The sequence below is a fragment of the Rhinolophus sinicus genome, linkage group LG05, assembly GCF_036562045.2.
Source record: "Rhinolophus sinicus isolate RSC01 linkage group LG05, ASM3656204v1, whole genome shotgun sequence".
NCBI classification, from domain to species: domain Eukaryota; kingdom Metazoa; phylum Chordata; class Mammalia; order Chiroptera; family Rhinolophidae; genus Rhinolophus; species Rhinolophus sinicus.
Window position 1 is genome coordinate 122,952,468 of NC_133755.1, and position 15,144 is coordinate 122,967,611.

General features: G+C 42.8%; 1 protein-coding gene across 3 annotated transcripts in view; it reads left to right on the forward strand.

Moving 5' to 3' along the window:
* The first annotated feature begins 9,311 nt into the window (after nucleotides 1–9,311).
* ANKRD6 (ankyrin repeat domain 6) overlaps nucleotides 9,312–15,144 on the forward strand; it is a 167,418-nt gene continuing 161,585 nt past the window's right edge. For 2 of the 3 annotated variants that reach the window (XM_019743307.2, XM_074333297.1), the window contains exon 1: nucleotides 9,364–9,500. The gene's annotated coding sequence lies outside the window, so the exon portion shown is untranslated. Of the gene's footprint in view, nucleotides 9,501–15,144 lie in introns of all 3 variants that reach the window. The other variant, XM_019743299.2, reaches the window with a different exon arrangement.

Here is a 15,144-nt window from a genome sequence, read left to right on the forward strand (position 1 = left end):
TCTACCCTAAGGTAGATAAAAGAGTCATAGACAGATTTAAGAGCTCCTAATCATTGCCATTTCAGAAATGTACAGTATTGATAAAATTTGAACAAACAGAACAGGAAAAAACTTTATTGCTTTTCTTTTTTCGCTGTTATCATTTCAGTACTGTCAACTTTCAAATAAGGGATATGCTTTAAAATATCTTTGAAATAGAAGTTCTTAAATTTAAAAAGTTATGTATGTGGATTCTTTCAGAATTTAAATAAAAATATAAAAACACTAAAAATTGAATGCCTTTGAGAAACTCAGTGTGAAATCTGCTCAGTAAATTGGCAATGGCCTTGGCCACTCTATGACCTGGAGTGCAGGTCTGTGATGTCTCCCTGGGAGAGCAGTCTCAAGAATATGAAGATTTTTCTCTGGGCTACGCAGGGTCTTCGCTGTTGTATGTAACCATGGCAGGGTACCGTATACGTGATAGGTGTTTAATATGAATGAAAGATAGTACATGGCCAGCTGTCTACACAGACCTGGCATATTTTTGAGAGAAACTTTAGGAAGAGACAGAAGGCAAAATAATATGAACTTTAAAATATTCCTATTAAGGAATAATATTATACTTACTTTATAGAAGAAAACCGAAGTTAAACAATTTGTTCAAGGTACCACATGGAGTGGATGGTGAAACTACTTTGAAATTCAGACAGACATTAAACATTCCTATTTAATGGCCCAAGGCTAGAGTCAGTTAAATTATAGCCACTAAACTGAAAAGGGGGGAAAGGAAGTGAAGAGCTGGCTCCCAGTCTCATAGGTAAAGAAGCAAAACCCACACAGACACTCAAAAATTGGTCTGTTGTCTCAGGCCATTTAATTTACAGGATTCACTGAAAGTAAGGAGGAGAAAAAAAAAACAAGCTAAGAAGCTTCCTAACCAACAAAAGTTAAAAAACTGCTTGTCATAATAAAATCGTTGATTGTCATCATTCCTTTTATTAGGAACACAAATAGCAAGTGATTTCATACCTTTTCTGATTTATATGACTACATTGTGCTATATGCTAAGCTAAAGTATAATAATACCTAAGTGTATTGTTTTTGCTTTGAAATTTGAACTTTAAAGGTCAAAAGTTTGTGCCCTTATTTTAGTGAACTATTTTGCTGTTGCCAATGAGATGTCTTGCGGTGAAGAATATGAAAGCTTTTTAAAAAGAAATTTGTACAATTTAGGCAGAATAACTGCAGTCCTGAGCAGGGCAAGCAATTAAAGACAGCCTGTATCCTGCATCTTGGCATTTTGAGGCATCTGATGGCATTGTGCCTGGTTCCTGGGATTCATATGTGGCTTGCTTTTTAAATGTGTATTTAAAGCTATTAATTTTTTCTTGAAGCAAACAAAGGAAAGAGCCTTCTACAGAATCTTGCTAGACTCCAGCTGATCCAGGGAAACCAACTAAATTTCTCAAAAGGGCTGTTCACAGCCTCTGGTTTTCCTAAGACAGTTGACCTGATGAAATCATTAAAAATCATTAAATCATTTTCACTGAAGCAATCCATCACTAGAGAGATTTTATTAAAATGATGTTTCAATGTTTTAAAAACATGCATATGGTAAAATAGTCAAACAGCATAAAAGAATATCCAATGGAAAGTTAATTTCTCTCCCTCCTCTGATGGACAGTCTCCTGGCTTCCCTCCACAGAGGGAAACACTCTGCCTTTAAAAGTACAAACATATTTGTAGCCATTATAGAGATTTATATTTGATAACTTTATCTCTTGAACAGTCAACAAACTTTTTTTTTTTTTTTTTTTTTTTTTTAAAATATGAAGACAATTCGATTTTCAGAGCTGTGCTTTGAAGGAAATAAACAGAGGGAGATGAAAGAGCAACGGGGTGAGAGGCAGAGCCTGATTTAGATCGGGGTAGCCAGAGACGGCCTCTCTGAAATGGTGATACTTTTGAGTTGACTAGGAGGAGAGCACAAAGCGAAAGTCAAGATAGAGAGTGTCTCAGCAGTTGGAAAAGCCCAGGAGAAGGGAAAGGGCTTGCTGTTGGAGGAATAAAAGGGTCAGTGTGATGAGAGAGGGGGAGGTTGGTAGGCACGAGAGACAGGTACTCTTTTCAGCTAGGATAAGGATTTGGGATTTTATTCTCAGTGCCACTGGAAGCTTTGAAGAGGTTTAAGAAGGGAAGTGAAATGTGTGGTTTACTTTTCTAAAAGCTCCCTCTGGTAGATGTTTTCCAATGATGGTTACAACCATCCATGCCATCCCATGTGCCCTTGTGCAAATGTGACTTTGCCACTCCTTCCACCTATTTTCCCTCCTCTTGCACGTGGGCAGGTCCTGTGACTTATTGAGAATGTGGCAGAAGCGATAGTGATATTATACAACTGAGAAGAGCCATGAAAGGCCTTGCTAGTTCCTTTTTTACTTTCTTGGAGCCTTGAACCACCATGAAAAGAAGTTCGGGCTAGCCTGCTGGAGAGGTCCCATGGACAGAGAGGCCCTGATGGATGCTGAGCCCAAGAGCAAAAAGGTCCCAGCATTTGAGTCATCCTAGCTGAGGGGTCAGACGTGTGTGTGAGTGACACCACCCTGGATTTTCCAGACCAAACCACGGGGAACACAGCCTTGCTGTTCCAGCTGATCCCAGCTCAGCCAACCCACAGAATCATGAGCTAACAAAATGTCTGTTTTTTTTTAAACCATGAAGATTTGGGGTGTTTTTTTTTATACAGCTGTAGATAATCGATGTACATATTCTGGTCAGCGTGAGGAAAAATGGATTGTAGATTCCAGGGTGGAAGCAGAAAATAACAGTTTGTCATAGTCCAAATGAGAAATGAATGAAGATAGTAGAAATTGAGAGCAGTGGATATATTTGATATAACTTTCGGAGGTAGAATAGATCAGTTTTATTGATAGCTTATTTAACACGTAGGGTCAGAGGAAGGACTTCTTCCAGGCATTTGGTTTCAGTAACTAGCTGTACGGTAATGCCATTTATTGCAATCAGTAAGACCCAGAGAGGAACAGGACTGGGGGTGGGAGGTGAATCAAGGTCCTTGATTGCCGAACATTCTTGTTACCATATGTTGCCACAGGGCAATCTCCTTTAATCCGGTAATTTTGGCCACTTCTTAGGTGTCTATCATGTTGTTTTTGGAATAAATAATGAATTTTTCCAATTACAAGCCACGAATGAACTAAAGATGATTTGTATTTATCCAATAAAAGGCCCAAACTACTGAGATGGAGTTTCTATATGTCAACTTTTATTAAAAATTAACTTTTTATTCATATGAATTTTTTTTAAAAAAATTTTATTGGGGGAATATTGGGGAACAGTGTGTTTCTCCAGGGCCCATCAGCTCCAAGTCACTGTCCTTCAATCTAGTTGTGGAGGGCACAGCTCAGCTCCAAATCCAGTTGCTGTTTTCAATATTTACCTGCATGCAGGGGTCTCAGCCCACCATCCCATGCGGGAATTGAACTGGCAATCCTGTTGCTCAGAACTCATGCTCTAGCCAACTGAGCCATGTGGACACCCTTATTCATATGAATTTTTAAGGACAAGCTTCTGATATAAATGGTGACAGAAATGAGAGCGGAAAGCTCTTGACAACAGAGTCAACTGAATAGTAGTATTAAAAGTTCTACATATCAGTAGATCAGTTTGGATTTGGAAATCCCTACTTTGGCTGGGAGAGTTATACCAACTTGTACATTCAATGATACTGGAAAGCACATTCTTCAGAACAAAATACCTTATTAAAAATCCATTAGAATGAAATCCAGGAACTTTCATTTATACATATCACTTAATGTTACCTAAAAAAGTTGCAGACACTGCCAGTCAGCTCCTTACCAGTCATTCCCAAATCCCTTCTCTCTTGCCTACTTCCTAAACTAGAGATGAAAAGTCAGTTACTCAAACTCTGAGACTCTTTTACGTCTGGTCAGTAAGAAGCAAAAGGGAATCCTGTGAGGGAACTTCTAGGAAAGAGTTTGTTTCCTGATAGAAGAGGCCAATGAACCAGAAGAGCCCCTGACATCACCCTTTGCCACTTTGAACACATTTGTGTAAGAACATGGTACCTGGAGGTAGAAAAGCCATCTTGCAACCATGAGGCTGAAGACCAAGAGCCTGTCGTGGGATTGGCAGGATAGAAAGAGAGAAAGAGCCTGGATAATCTTGTTGAACTGCTGTCCTCAAACCTGGAAATGCCTAACCCCAAATTTCTTATTTCATGAGAAAATTACAAGTCCATTCCTTAAGCCAGTGAGTCCCCACCCTGTCCAGCCATGGCACACACAGGACATGATTTGCATGCCACACTGACATGAACAGACAAGCTGCTTACAGGCAGAGGTGACAGGTCCAGAGATTTTGACCACCTTAGACCCTGTCTAGTTGCCTCAAAGACTAAGGGGATCAATATTAGGCCATATCTGTAACGCACTTATGGCATACAAGTGGTGGTAGCTAATCAATTGGGAAGTTCTGCTTAAGCCACTGAAGGTAGGGTGTTTTGAACTTTGCGATAGAACATATCCTAACTGACACAACATATGATTTTTATGAGTGGAGGGAAGGATGGATGGATGGATGGATGGATGGATGAAACCTGATCACATACCCGGTGGTGATGTTCAGAAGTTATGTCACATTCAGAGGATCATGGTAAAGGTATCTCAGAATAATACAGGATATGATCCAGCCTTCCTGAGAAAGGGAACTTATTTTTACTTCTCTTGATACTTCTCACTTCATTCTTCTCTCTGCATGAAAACTGGCTTTCTGTGCTTTCTCACCAGATGGCAGGAGATGGCTGCCCCACCCTCCTTGTGCCAGTGGTAGTGAGCTCAGGCTCTGGAACTAGGCTTCCTGGGTTCAAACCCTAGCTTCATCGCTAACTAGTTGTGTGATCTGGATCAAGTTACCTGACCTCTCTGTGCCCCAATTTCCTCATCACAAAACTGGTGATAATGTTATATACCTAAAAAGCATTGTGGGAAAAGCTAAATTCATTGAACTATGTAAAATAATTTAAAACAGTAAGCACTATATAAGTACTAGCTATTATTATCTTTGGTTCCCAGGCAAGAAAATCTGATTGGCTGACTTTGGGCCAGTGGTCCACTCCTGGCCTAATTCTTTCCCCAGTCATACTTTAAATCTTGCCATGACTGCTGCTCCTTCAGAGTATTTACTCAGCTATAATTTATTTTTTTTTAAGATTTTTTTTTAATTGGGGAAGGGGAACAGGACTTTATTGGGGAACAGTGTGTACTTCCAGGACTTTTTTTTCCAAGTCAAGTTGTTGTCCTTTCAGTCTTAGTTGTGGAGGGCACAGCCCAGCTCCAGGTCCAGTTGCCATTTTTCTAGTTGCAGGGGGCACAGCCCACCATCCCTTGCAGGAGTCAAACGGGCAACCTTGTGGTTGAGAGGACGCGCTCCAACCACTAAGCCATCCGGGAGCTCAGCGGCGGTTCAGCTCAAGGTGCCGTGTTCAAACTCAGTTGCAGGGGGCAACCCATGTGGGACTAGAGGAATTGAACTGGCAACCTTGTGGTTGAGTGCTCACTGGCCCATGTGGGAATCGAACGGGCGCCTTCGGAGTTAGGAGCACGGAGCTCCAACTGCCTTAACCACCGGGCCAGCCCTACTCAGCTATAATTTAATATATGATTGAGGACTGTATTTACCACTAGACTCTAGGACCATCTGCTTTCACATACCCTTCTGTCCCCAATGCCTAGTACAGAGCTCAGAAGCACAATTCTAGGGCACACCATTTACACTGTATTCTATGTGCAATATGGTAGCTCAATGGTGGTCAAATCCCAATAAATATGCTGAATTAATGGTCTAGTCTACCTTGGCTAGGGGTGCAGTTGGTGGCTGTAGAGGTCTCCTCTCATGAGTGAGGAAGCAGTTCTTAACAAAGGGGAATAAACTGAACAGAAACCTCCAATGTATCTATTAATACTGTGTGCCTCAAACATGTACCACGTATACTGGGCTCTGAATGATTCCACATGTCTTCTCATTCTGGGATCCCAGCTGAAGGATCAGCCACTCTTGGGGCGTGATATTCTCATGACAGAAGACAAAAGCTCACGGCAGGTGGAAGAAGCACTAAAGCATACAACACATTTATAGCTTCTGCTCTAACATGGTCAAAGCAAGACACACAAGCCCCAAACCAATGGGACAGAGTGAGTATACACCGCTATAGGAAAGCATGGCACAGGTGGCAAGGGAACAAATAGTTGTAATCCACCACATATGAGATTCACTGTGGTCAACTCCAAACCAAAATCCCAAATTTTTCATAGGGCCTGATAAGCTAATTCTAAAATGTCTATGGAAGAGCAAAGGGCTAATAAGAATACTTGAGATTCTTATGAAGACAAAAAAGAAGTAAGTAAGGGTAGGACTTCCATGATAAGAAGATTTAATATAAAACCACAGATTTTCAGGCAGTATGGTACTAGTTCAGGATAGGAACAAAATAGAAAACATAAATAGACACATATATACGTGGAAATCCATAATAAGGTAGCTCTGGCATTGCAAATAAGAAGATAAATAAATTTCAGATGTAATGTGTACTTAAATGTGAAAGGCAAAACTTCCCAACTTTTAGAAAAGAATATGGGAGAACAATATTTTTATATGCTCAGGGTCAGGAAGGATATCTCAAAACACATGAGACAGGGCAAAAGACATTAACTAACTAAAGAGAAAATAAGAATAGTTTTTAAACTTTAAAGATGTTCTATTGTACTGGTGATTGGGGAACTACAAACTACAACTTTAATGAGAAATTATTTCACACACACACACACACACACACACACACAAGCATTGGCACAGATGTGGAGCAAAGGGGCTTTGCTATCCTGCTAATGGGAATGAAAATTGATATAACAGCTTAGAAAATAATTTGGCATTACCTAGTAAATTTGAATACATACGTGTACTTACTGTAAGACCAAGACCGAACAATTTCACTTCCGGATATATCTCCTAAGAACTCTTGCACACATGCATCAGGAGAAATATTTAAGAATGTTCCTAACAACATTGTTGCAATAGCAAAAACTAGAGCCACTCAATGTCCAAAAGTAGACTGGATAAATTGTGGCATCTTCTTACAATGAAATATTGTATAGCAGAGAGATTGAATAGCAGAATCTCAGAAATAGAATGCTGAGCAAAACAAGCAAGTTGCATAGGAATCAGGCAGAATGACTCCATTTACGCAAAAGCTCAAAAGCAGGCAAAATTGAACAATGTAGTGTTTAGGAATACTATATATATTCATGATAAGAGAATTATTAACACAAAATTCCGGATGGTGGTTTCCTCTGGGGGAGAAGGAGGATAAGATCATGGAGGGGCACACAGAAGGTTTCTTGAGTGGAAGCCTTAGCAAGGGCAATTTCAAGGAGCGGCAGGGATAGAAGCCAGAATGGTGGGTCGAAGGATGAATGGAAGCTAACAACATGAACGATAGCTGATGTAGTCAACTCATCAAAGAAATGTTTCTGGAAATCGGAGATTATATTCTCACAAAGCAGTTAAAATTATTGGCAAAGCAGACTTCTTTCACATGAGGCAGAAGGAGGGGGTGGGAGGGTGGATTTATGAGGCTGACTGTGATTGAACTGAGCTGTGGGGTGAGAATGGAACTGTGGGCTGGGAGCTTTCCTCATACAGAGGGAGGTTTAGGAATCTTACTTCATTTGTTGTCCAGAGACTGTGTGCCCACTTGGAGATAAGCAAGCAAGATCTCCAAGCAGCTCTCATGCACTGCTTGCTTTGGCTCTTATGAGGTTCCCCTGCCAAGAATTCCCATTCATCAAGGTCTGGGAACAACTGCAGAACAGTCAGCTCCCAGGAGCATTCACACATCTTACCAGCTGGCTTGGGCTTTCTTTCCTTTCAGCAGAATTAATGTGCGATTGCTCTGACTGCCCATAAATGTAACTTAAAACTCCATCTCATTGCAACTTTATGGTGATGTTATAAAAGCCTCCTCCAGGAATGGAGCACTCTGGATCTTTGGGAATTTATTCAAGGGACTAGCTAAGAAATCTCTTTAATCTGGAAAAGTATAAGAAAATATCAGGTTGAAAGGTCACGCATACATACCTTCACTTCAGGGTTTCACCTAGAACTCCTTGGTGACCTGCCTGCAGAGAAATCCAGAGCTACTAACGGGCAGGAAAAGAAGTGTTTTCCTAACAGCTCTAGTTGGGGAGTGACAGGGATGGGAACAAATCTGAAGAAGGCCAAAGGACACTCAAGAAAGAGGTTTCACACTCTGCTGGGTAAAACCAGCTCTGACTACAGGGTTGAGGGGAGTTGGGGAGGAGTAGAGGAAAATCAATCACTTACCCTTTCCTGGTATGGGGTAGGGAATGTTTGGATTTCCCCTGCCTAACGATCCCTGAAGGAGAGAGGGAGACAGATATCTTAACGAAAAGGATCATCATGATTCTTTCTCCCTGGAAACCAGGCCTATTTCAGAGGGGATAAGAAAAATCAGATTCAAAATAAGCTTGTCCCAAATCTCAAATACCACTGAAACTGCATTCTAGGGTTCCAGCTCTCTGTGTCTGGAAAGCAGATATCAGTCATGTTTCTTGAAACGGTTGAATGAGTTCCCATTCATTCATACATTCACTCAACAAGAGTTTATTGAGGGCTCACTATGTTCAGGATACTTCTAGATACTGAAGAAGTAACCGTGAAAAACAGACAAAAACAGACGAGTTAATAGTAGTCAAGTATGCTTTGAATACAGGAGTCAGGAGAGCTCAATGATTTTGCCTGTTTCGTATGGATGGTTCCCACAAGCTGCTAAAAGACTAGCTGTTTGGAATACAGGCTGCCTTTCCCTTCCAGCTCTCTGGATCACTCCGCATTGTTGTTCACTTCCATTGAGACTCCAGTTAAGTGAACTACAGGTATATTGACATATCTACTTGGCCCCGGGTTGAAGGATGTTTTTTTCTCCCAGTTGCCCTCCCCTCCAATAAACCTCCAGGCAACTCCTGCGCCCGGAAAACCTCACCCCCTCACCGCCCCCTTTCCTCCCACTCTGCGAAGGAGGCCTCTCAGGCTGGGGCAGAAGGGACAGCGGCCCCAGCTGCCAGCGGACTGCAGACCAAGGGTAGCCCCAGGGCCCCACCTCCCCCGGCCCCCCAGTGCCCCGCCGGCCGCTGCGGGGCGCTGCGGCCCCAGTTTAGCAGCCGCGGAAGGGGCGGGGCGGAGGGCCCTGCGGGCGGCGGGCGAGGCGGCTCGGCCACAGGTTACCTGCGGGAGCGAGGAGCGCAGCCTGGCGAGCGGGCGGCTGGAGGCGGCGGCGCTGGGTAGCGCCGAGGCCCAGGGGCCGCCGGAGTCAGCAGGAGCCCGTCCCCATCGTCTTTCTTCGCCCTCCACCGGGTCCCCTGCATCGGATCCTGCGGCGCGGACGTCCAGCGCGGGAGAGAAAGGTAGGGTGCTGAGGGCCGGCGCCCCCCACTCCCCTGCAAACCTCTGATCTGGGAGGACGATGTCGAGAATGGGGACGCTGCTCTTTCGGCGCCCCCAGATCGGGTTTGCTCGGGGAAGAGACCCAGACAGAGCGCGTTGCCCCCTTTCCTGCGGCCTCTGGGAAAGCCGGGGCCGGAGGGGAACGGGGGTGGGGGGGTCATCCTGAGGCACCTCTCCTAACGTTTTGCTTCAGTTGCCTCCCTAGAATATAGAACTTTGAAGGGGGTGAGGGCAGAGAACTTTCTCGTCTTTGCTCGTCCCCCTCCTGTTTCTCCAGTGAGCTCAAAGAGTTTGAAGAAAGTGGTGGTGGTGATGGTGGTGATGGGGTTGCGGGATGTCACCAGGTATTTCTCCCGGACCCAATCTGCGGGCGCAGAGGAGGGTCCCCTCTTGTCGCCTAACGCACCCCGCCGTCCCCTGGCCTTCGGGCCGGCCTCCAAGTGACCAGGCTAGGCTCGGACGCACCAGCAGTCTGCCTCCCTTCCCTTCACCAAGGGGGTGCAGGCGTGGAAGAGCGGGGGCTGCTCAGGTTGGAATTAAGCTTTGTAGAGTTAGCAAGTGGCATCTCCGGGGCCCGAGGAGGAGAGCACGTTGTTTGGTTTGCGTTCAGATATCAGTTTACGGACACTTGTGTTGGGAATTTCAGTGTGGTGCTTCCGGTAGATTTGGGGGACTGGAGGGGAAGTGAGCATTATTTGTGACTGAAGAGGGACTTCAGTTCCGTAAAGCTGGTGGAGAACGTTTTCCCAGAAGCACAGTGAGATGGTTCAAGTGGTGGTTAAGAGATCTAAGAGATCTGCTTTGGGGTCATGAGACTGAGTCTTGATGCAACTACTTGTTAGGTGTTTGACTTTGCAAAACCCACTTTTTTGAGCCTTAGGTTTTAGAACAGTATTATACATAACCTGGTAGTATTGTTGTGGAAATAAAATGATGCTAGTAAAATACTTGGCATGATGCTCTTGAACGTTAGGTATGTTTTTTGTGAACCTATTGGATGATGATATTCATGTGTAGTTAATCTAAGTGTAAAGAGCTTAGGTAATAAAGACAAACACCTGGGTCCATGGTCCCACACTGTACTGATTGCCCCTGAGGTGAGGTCTCCCATGCTTAAAATAGCAATAGCAACCTATTGTTCTCACACTTAGTAGGTGCAACTCTATATGTTTAGCTTCTATCATACCTAGTAAGTGCTTAGCATATGGTAAACGAAGAATTTTTTAAAAATTAGGGTATAAATTAAAATTTGAAATTTTCTGTCCTTTAGGTCTAAGTGGGGAGAGTACAAGAGAGGTGAAAAGGAATAAAACAGACCAAAATACAGCTACTTGTGTATTGTTGGGAGGTATAAATCAAGAGTGATTAAGAAATGCTAATTTGTTAACTCCTTATTTGTTGGTGATAGCATCAAAAAATAACCTTAGCTTCTTACTGAAACTCCCAACCTCTCCAAAGCTCCAGATAAGCATATACTCAAGTAAAGCAGATGGCCTGTGATCCAATTCTGCTTAGAAAGCACACTTCCAACTCCCAAGGCCTTCCCATGTAGAAATTCTGATGCGGCCACTGTGAAACATACATTCAGAAAGTATAAAACTTAGAGGTACAATTTAAAGAATAAGAACAGAACACACACCCAAGTACCCATTACCCAGCTGAAGAACTAGAGCATCCCCAGGACGTTGGAGCACCCTGTACCCCGCCCCATGGCATCTACTCCTCCTTCTGCCCCCAAGGAACCACTGGTCTGGATTTGTGTTAATTTCCCCCTTTCTTTTCACACTTAATATCTTATATGTGTTGACCTGGAGAAAGAAGATAACTCCTGATGGCTAACTGGACTCAAATTTAAAAACAGAGCCTAGCGACTATTTTTAAATGGGCTTCTCATGCAAGCTGTGCTTCAGGGAGAAACCTGCATGAAACTGTTTGCCTTCTGTACCGAACTGCCTGCCTGCACTGTATTCCTGCCAGCTGAGCCAACCCTTATAAAGGAGTTCCTGGAATCGTATTTCAACCAATAGGACTGAGACTTTCCCCATTTCATTGGAGCTGCGCAGCTATATCCACATTAGTATCTTCACTGACCAATCAGAGCAGCTCCATTTTAACCAATCAGGACAGTGCTTTTTGGACCAATCAAACTGTGAGAATTTGGAGTTCTCATTTGCATGAAGATGGATCAGTCATGGACCAGGGGCAGGGACTTCTCTCTGTATAAGTCAGCTCCTCTCTGGCTGAGAGAGCACACTTTACCTATCCACTGAACACTGCATTCCCCCCAAGTCATCTCACCAGGGCACAGCACAGCAGGTAGAACACAGCAGAGCTGTCTACCCAGAGAGGAGCCCTGCCCCAGGGCTGCCTTCTCCAGCCATGCTGTTTCATAATTGAGCTGTAACACTTTAATATTGAGCCGTTCCACAACCATGCTGTTCTCACAGCTGTGCTGTATCACAGTTGAGCTGTTTGCACTGAATAAAGTTTCCTTCTTCACCACACCCCAAATCAGAAGCACCTCAAATTGGGGATTCCTGTTGGTGTTGAATTGGCACCAGCAGCCATTAGTTGACATATAAAAAATTCTGTGGAAGGAAAGTTTCCAAAGAAGCATTTCCACAATAACCTGGAGCATTCTTATAGAACTTAAAAGCAAGATAATGAAAGTAAGATAGAAACCACAAGAAAAGCTGAAAGTATCAAAGTGCTGGGATGGGACAGTCTCTCTCTCAAGCTCCTGCTCCCCCTTTGGCACAGGCTCCCTGGTTGTGTTCTGTCTTTGTAGGGGAGGCCTGGTGTCTTCCAACATAGCTTGGAGGCTATAATTTTAAAAGCTTTGCTTGAATCCCCGAGAATTGAAAACAGTAATTTTCGTGCATGTGTTTTAGAAGTTTTTAAAAAAATACGAATTACCCAGGAGACATTGTATGGGATTTGAAGGATCAAGCTTATTGAGAGTGACCTGTAAAAATGGTTTTAACTCAAATTCTTCTTTTCCTGGTTATGATGTTTATGTTATGGACTTTGTTTTAAGTTATTTCTTCACACTGCTCTCCTTGATCAATCTTGCACAACTGTTCACTTCTTTGTTAAAGCAATGATTCCTAAACTTGTTTCGTGATGCCTTTAGTATTTTGTCATGCTGCCCTAACTAGTAAGTAGTTAGTAGTAGTTAGGTTCAAACAATGTAATAAACATTTATATCCTAACAACACAGAAGCTGTTTGAAAAAAATAATACACAGAAAATGAGAGAACAAATATTTTTATATCATTCTTAAATAACCACAGTTACAAACAGGATGCATGTGCCTGTACTATTTCTCAAATCTTGGGATCAGATTGGATACCATCGCTCTCATTTCCTGTCTCATTAATTTTCCTGCAGCACTTGGTTTTTATCACAGCAACCACTGGGTGCCCAAGCTTTGCAAAGATATGATGTCATTGGGCAGCCGGATGGCTCAGTTGGTTAGAGCGTGAGCTCTGAACAACAGGGTTGCCGGTTCAATTCCCACATGGGCCACTGAGCTGCGCCCCCCACAACTAGATTGAAGACAACAAGCTGCAGCTGAGCTGCTGGAGGGGCAACCGGATGGCTCAGTTGGTTAGAGCGGGAGCTCTCAACAGCAAGGTTGCCAATTCCCGCATGGGACGATGGGCTGCACCCCCTGCAACTAAAGATTGAAAATGGCGACTGGACTTGGAGCTGAGCTGCGCCATCCACAACTAGATTGAAGGACGATGACTTGGAGCTGGTGGGCCCTGGAGAAACACACTGTTCCCCAATATTCCCCAATAAAATTTATATATAAAAATAAAAATAAAAGATATGATGTCATTGATAGGAATGTAATTGCAATCTAATGTGGAGACTGAACTACCGTGTTTCCCCGAAAATAAGACCTAGCCGGACTAATATAAGACCAGGTCTTATATTAATTTTTGCTCCAAAAGACATTAATTAGAGCTGACTGTCTGGCAAGGCCTTATTTTCAGGGAAACACGGTACCTCCAGCTTGTAGGATCAGAGTGTCCAACATGTTACGTACACTATGTATGTTTCCCTTGAAGTTTTCAAATATCATAAGTTTTCCCTTCGAATTGGCTACAGCACCCGGAGTACTGGTGTACAGTTTGGGAATTGTTGGTCTAAGGCAGGGGTATCCAAACTTTTTTCAACGTTTTTCACCAAGGGCCATATGCGGTAAAATACACAAACGGCCGGGCCACTCACTCAAGGTGAAGTACGTATTGCCTCACCTGGTTTTTATTTAAGTAAACTAAATATATTTTTGGAATTCTCTGCGGGCCAATAAAAAATGGATCGCGGGCTGCAGCTGGCCTGTGGGCCGCAGTTTGGACACCCCTGGTCTAAGGTAAAACCCCCTTCTGGGGAGAGAATAGTTACTAAGGAGAGGGCCTTCTTGAAATCACCCCAGATTAAGCTTCTGTGTGGAGTGAGCTAAGTCTTAGTTTTCTCATCTATGTAAAATGGAGTGACAAAAGCCTCCTCCTGGGGACATTAAGAGGATTAAACTAGATAATATACATAGAAGCATCTATAAAGGGTCTGGAATGTAACAGGCTCAAGAAATTGTAACTTTTATGATTGTTAAATAGTGCTAAATAAATGTCCTGTAATAGGTATATATCGTTGCCCCTATTTAAGAATAGTCAGTGCCTGAAATCTCAATCTTAGCAAATAAATTACGAAGTTGACATAAAATGATACATCATTTTTCAAACAGCAAACTCTGGTATACCACTGTGGCACTTGTTGATTTTTCAGACTGTTGTAGGAGCGCTCGTTTTCACTTGCCTGTGTGTGCCCTGGTTTGGGGAGGAGGTCATAACTGATTGAAGGGAGAGGCCTGAGCCTGGACCAGTGGGCTTCTGATTGCAGGAGGAAGGTACATTGTCTTATGTCTTGGGAAGTTTGGATATGGGTGATAGGCCTGAAAACATTTCAAGCGGATTTAATCTATGCAGATACTTACAGCACAGAGAGGCAGATCTTTGCAGATGAAACAGTTTTGTTAAACTGCTAAGCATCACATAATGTTTCCTATCAATAAGTGCCACTTGTTAATCCACCAAGGAAAGGCTGACTTGAATGACAATATCACTCATGGCTGTCATGGTGCCTTTTAGGAAACATGTCCAGACCCCAAGCCTAAGTTAGAACCTGGTGATATTTTAACAACCTGTGAGAATACACTTAATAGTAATGTTTCCCTAGTATAGTTATTAATTTTTATTGTTGCTCTCTTCAGTTTTTTGTCATTGGGAAGCCTATACAGAACCATAGGTGATGCTTCCAAGTTGACACAAATATGGGTGGATACAGTTTTTATCTGTTTGTTTTGGTTCCTACTATTTTTCTTTTTCCTCTGTAACATTTAGATATTTGTGTGTGTAGGAAAAACTATGTGATTCTTGTTAACAAACTCTTTCCTTTTTTCCATTTGAAGCCCATAGATAAATTATCAGCATTATTTTTATTTAACATATTGCTCCTTTTAAAAAAAAGTAAGTAAGAATTTCAAACCTTTCCCTGGGTTGGACTGATTATATCTAATTCTCAACATCTTATGATTTT